Here is a 6,086-nt window from a genome sequence, read left to right on the forward strand (position 1 = left end):
TTTTTTTTTTTTTTTTAAGATGGGGCTGGGTGTGGTGGCTTATGCCTGTAATCCTAACACTTCAGGAGGCCAAGGTGGGAGGATTGTTTGAGCCCAGGAGTTCAAGATTGCCTAGGCAACATAGTGAGACCCTCATCTCTACAAAAAAATAAAAAATTAGCCTGGCATGGCACCTGCCTGAAGTCCCAACTACTTGAGAGGCTGAGATGGTAGGATCACTTGAGCCCAGACAGTAGAGACTTCAGTGAGCCATGATCCCGCCACTGCACTGCAGCATGGGCAACAGAGCTAGTCTCTGTCTCAAAAAATAAAATAAAATAAAAAAGATGGAAGAAATTATAGTAAGCTTATGTACTAATTAAAAGGATCTAGGCTGGGCGCGGTGGCTCATGCCTGTAATCCCAGCACTTTGGGAGACTGAGGTGGGCAGATCACGTGAGGTCAGGAGTTGGAGACCAGCTTGGCCAACATGGTGAAAACCCGTCTCTACTAAAAATAAAAAAATTAGCCGGGCATAGTGGCAGACGCCTGTAATCCCAGCTACTCGGCAGGGTGAGGTGGGAGAATCGCTTGAACCCGGGACGCAGAGGTTGCAGTGAGCCAAGATCACACCACTGCACTCAAGCCTGGGCGACAGAGCGAGACTCTGTCTCAAATAAATAAATTAATTAATAAAATAAAAGATTCAGTAGAGGCGGGAAATACACAATTCAGGATAGACAGGCTAGTTACATGGAGGAAAGTCCTTGAGGAGAGAAGGGATGGAATACAGTACACAATCACAGGGATCGTTCTAAGTAAGAGTATGGATAATTTATCTCCATTGAAATAAAAGGGGAGGCAGAGTTTATAAGTACAGATGCAAACAGGTGGACAAATATGGTGGTAGAAGAAAGAGGATGCCCTGTTCTGAGTGCTTCTATTTTCCCAGTGAAATAGGAAGCTGAAATGAAGATGGGGGAAAGTATTGTAGGCTTGACAGAAAAGATGAATACTGTATTATGATGATTTTGATACATGGTTTTTTCATATTTTAACATCTGTGAGATTGCTATCTTACAAGTGATGGCATTCCATAATCAGGAGCATTGTTTTTTATTAGTACATAAAATAATACAACTTATAATCAATGGCATCTGAGATTCGATAAAGTGTTATTTATGAATATGAGCAAGTGTGTAGATTAAGGAAATGTAGTACTATTGCCTGGCACCATTAAGAGCCGGCTTGGTATGAGTACCCATTGACTTTACTGGCATTTTCTATACCATAAACACATCTCTCTCTCTCTCTCTCTCTCAATCTGTGTGTGTGTGTGTGTCTTCCTTCCCCTCCCCTCCCCTCTCTTCTCCTCTCCTCTCGCCTTCTCTCTCAACAGAAAGGACATACATTAAAGACATGGGTAGTAGAATAAATTCATTACATCTTAATATCTAAAGTATTTTGGACCAAATTACTTCTGTATTTTTTATCAGGCCTCTGAGCCCAAGCTAAGCCATCATATCCCTAGTGACCTGCACGTATACATCCAGATGGCCTGAAGCAACTGAAGATCCACAGAAAAAGGGAAAATAGCCTGAATTGATGACATTCCACCATTGTGATTTATTTCTGCCCCAACCTAACTGATCAATGTACTTTATAATCTCCCCCACCCTTAGGAAGGTTCTTTATAGTCTCCCCCACCCTTAAGAAGGTTCTTTGTAATTCTGACCACCCTTGAGAATGTACTTTGTGAGATCCGCCCCTGCCCCAAAACATTGCTCTTAACTCCACCGCCTACCCCAAAACCTATAAGAACTAATGATAATCCCACCACCCTTTGCTGAATCTCTTTTCGGACTCAGCCCGCCTGCACCCAGGTGAAATAAACAGCCATGTTGCTCACACAAAGCCTGTTTGGTGATCTCTTCACATGGACACGTGAGACATTTTTATTAGAAACAGTATGTATTTTGTGCAACCCAAAAATTAGGCATTTAATTTTACAAAACACATTTCATTATGGTAATTCTAAACTACACAATAGTAGATAGTGATGAACTTCCATGTATCCATCCCCCAACTCCAGTAATTATCAACTCAGGGCCAATTCTGTTTCCTCTCTATCCCCAACCCCATTGCATAGTATTTTGAAGCAAATCCCAGAACATATAATTTCATCAATAAAAATAAAGACTTTAAAAACCGTTTTATTAACACATCTAAAATATTAACAACATTTCCTTAACATCATCAAACATTGAGTCATTGCTCAAATTATCAATTTTCTCATAAATGCAATTTCTTTTAGAGTTTTAAAAAATTAAGTACAAATGCTGGGCACAGTGGCTCATGCCTGTAACCACAGCACCTTGGGAGGCTGAAGAAGAGGGAGGATTGCTTGAGGCCAAGAGTTTGAGGCTGCAGTCAGCTATGATCACACCACAATGTTAGAGGTTGTAGAAAAGGGACACTCTATCATTCCTTTGTCATTTAGCAGCTGGATTATTTCTATAAAGAGGAGCTTCACATCATGTACTATGTAGTCATTCAGGTATACAGTTCACATAGGAATGTCAGGAAAAAAGAATTTATTTACCAGTCTTCAATTTAACAATTCCCAATTATCTTCTAAACATGACCAATTTTTGAGCATCATTATGAACTCATAAACATGTTTGATGTGCTTCAATCTATTGCTGTTGTTATCCCTACCAATACTCAAATTGTCACATCTTTGGCCATTGGGAGCCTCTTTAAGTTGGCTCTTGAGAGTCTTCTTTTGGAGTGATCCTATTAGTCTTCAATAGCTTGTTATCTATATGACAAGGTGCTTCAGGTTTCTCTTGTTCATTTCCTGATCCAGACCTTAAATCAGCCATTTCTCCAAGGAACCTGGCTCTTTTTAATGGGAGATGGTATTTCAAGACCTTGATCAGGCATCTGGTGGTGTTCACTGCTCCTGGGTTGGTTAGACATTGACTTTGAATTTTTGAATTTCTGACATACTAGTGGCTAACAGTGTGGGCTGCAGAGATAGACCGCCTGGATTTGAATCAGTGCACTACCTCTTATGCAACACTGGGTCAGTTTATAAATTGATCTGTGCCTCAGTTTCCTCAAATGTAAAATGAGAACAATAACAGTATCTAAATTTGTAGGACCCTTGTGAGGTTTGTAAAAATTGACATATAATAACTGTACATATTTATGGGGTACACAGTGATATTTTGACATATAGTGTATATGTATAGTGCATGTGTATACATATGCATAGTGTGTATGTATAATGTATAGCGTTCAGGGTAATTAACACATACATCATCTCAAATATTTATCATCTCTTTGTGTTGGGAATATTCAATACCCTTCTTCCAGCCATCTGAAACTATATTAACTATAGTCATCCTACAGTGGTATGGAACATGATAATTTATTCCTGCTATCTAGCTGTAATTTTCTATCCTTTAACAAATATCTTCCTATTCCCTCCTTCCCCAAATTCTTCCTACCCCTTAGTATCCTCCTTTCTCCTTTTTACTTCTATAAGATCAACTTTTTAAAGCTTCTGCATGTGAGAACATGCATTGTTTAACCTTCTTTTCTTGGCTTATTTCACATAACATAATGTCCCCCAGTTACATAAGTGTTGCTGAGAATGACAGGATTTGATTATATTAGATTTGATTTTTTTGAGAGGGAGTCTCACTCTGCCACCAGGCTGGAGTGCAGTGGCGTGATCTCGGCTCACTGCAACCTCCGCCTCACAGGTTCAAGCGATTCTCCTGCCTCAGTCTCCTGAGTAGCTGGGACTACAGGTGTGTGCCACCACGCTCAGCTAATTTTGTATTTTAGTAGAGACGGGGTTTCACCATGTTGGCCAGGATGGTCTCGATCTCTTGACCTTGTGATCCACCCACCTCGGTCTTCCAAAGTGCTGGGATTATAGGCATGAGCTACTGCGCCCGGCCGATTTTATTCTTTTTTTCTGGCTAAATAGTATTCCATTGTGCATATACGCCACATTTTCTTCATCCATTCATCGTTGTTAGACACCTAGATTGATTCCATATCTTAGCTATTGTGAATAGTGATGCAATAAATATGGGGATGCAGGTATTTCTTTGCTATGCTTATTTCCTTTTATTTGGATAAGTGCCCCAGTGAGATCGCTGGATCACATAATTCTATTTGCAGTTCTTAAAGAAACCTCCATACTGTTCTCCACAGTGTTTGTACTAATTTGCATTCCCACCAACAGTGTAAAAGTTCCGTTTTGTCCACATCCTCATGGGCATTTCTTATTTTTTTCTTTTTGATAATAGCCATCCTGAGGTGAGATGATACTTCATTGCAGTTTTGATCTGCATTTCCCTTGATTAAGTGATGTCTGACATTTTTCATATATTTTTTGGTCATTTGTATGTCTTGAGAAATACCCAGATCTTTTCCCACTTTTAATTGCATTGTTCATTTTTTTTTTTGCTGTTGAGACATCTGAGTTCCTTGTATACGCTGGATATGAATTCTTTGTTGAATGAATAGTTTGCAAATATTTTATCCCATTCTGCAGGTTGTCTTTTCATTCCGTTGTTTCCTTTGCTGTGCAGAAGCTTTTTAGTTTGATATAATACCATTTGTTTAGTTTTTGTTGTCTGCGCTTCTGAGGTCTTATTCATAAAATATTTCCCTAGACCAATATTCTGAAACATTTCCTCTACTTTTTCTTCTGGTAGTTTTATAGTTTCAGGTCCTATATTTAGGTCTTTAGTCCATTTTGAGTTGATTTTTTTATAGGGTGAAAGATGAGACTCCAGTTTCGTTCTTCGACATACTGATACCATTTTCTCAGCAGCATTTGTTGAAGAGACTGCTCTGTCCCCAAAAAGTATTCTTGGCACGTTTGTCAAAAATTAGTTGGCTGTAGATATGTGATTAATTCCTGGTTTCTCTATTCTGTTGCATTGATTTATGTGTCTGTTTTTATGCCAGTACAAGGCTGTTTTGGTTACTACAGCTTTGTACTATATTGTGAAGTTAGGTAGTGTGATCCCTCTGGCTTTGTTCTTTCTGCTCAGGATTGCTTTGGCTATTTGGGGTCTTGTGTGTCTCCCTACAAATTTTAAGACATTTTTCTATTTCTGTGAAGGTTGTCATTGATGTTCTGATAGGGATTGCACTGAATCTGTAGATTGCCTTAGGTAGTACGGTCATTTTACAGTATTAATTCTGATCCATGAGCATGTAATGTCTTTCCATTCGTTTGAATCCTCTTCAATTTATTTCATCAGTATTTTGTAGTTTTCCTCATGATGTCTTTCACTTCCTCAAATTTATTCCTCAATATTTAAATATTTTTGGTAGCAATTTAAATGGGATTTCCTTCTTGACTTCCTTTTTGGCTAGTTTGTTGTTCATATATAGAAATGCTACTAATTGTTGTATTCCTATTCCTAATTTGTTGACTGCTTTATTTATTATGGAAGGGTGCTAAATTTTGTCAAATGCTTTTTCCTGCATCAATTGACATAACTGCACGCTTTCCTCCTTTCATTTGTTAGATAGTATATAATATTGATTTTCCAATATTAAACCACTCTTGCATCCCAGGAATAAATCCCACTTGATCATGGTGTATATTCCTTTAATGTGCTGCTGAATTTGGTTTGCTAGTAGTTTGTTGAGGATTTTTGCATCAATATTCCTAAGAGATATTGGTCTGTTGTTTTTTTCCTGTAGCGTTTTTGTCCGGCTTCGATGTCAGGTTAAGGCTGGCCTCACAGGATGAGTCAAAAGTGTTACCTTATCTTGGCCGGGCACGGTGGCTCACACCTGTAATCCCAGCATTTTGGGAGGCCGAGGCGGGCGGAACACGAGGTCAGGAGATCAAAACCATCTTGTCTAACACGGTGAAACCCTGTCTCTACTGAAAATACAAACAATTAGCCGGGCGTGGTGGTGGGCACCTGTAGTCCCAGGTACTTGGGGGGCTGAGGCAGGAGAATGGCGTGAACCAGGGAGGCAGAGCTTGCAGAGAGCCGAGATCGCACCACTGTACCCAGCAAAGACTCTGTCTCAAAAAAAAAAAAAAAAAAAAAAAAAAA

Source organism: Rhinopithecus bieti, unplaced genomic scaffold (assembly GCF_001698545.2).
Source record: "Rhinopithecus bieti isolate Rb0 unplaced genomic scaffold, ASM169854v2 scaffold_6907, whole genome shotgun sequence".
In the NCBI taxonomy this organism is placed as follows: domain Eukaryota; kingdom Metazoa; phylum Chordata; class Mammalia; order Primates; family Cercopithecidae; genus Rhinopithecus; species Rhinopithecus bieti.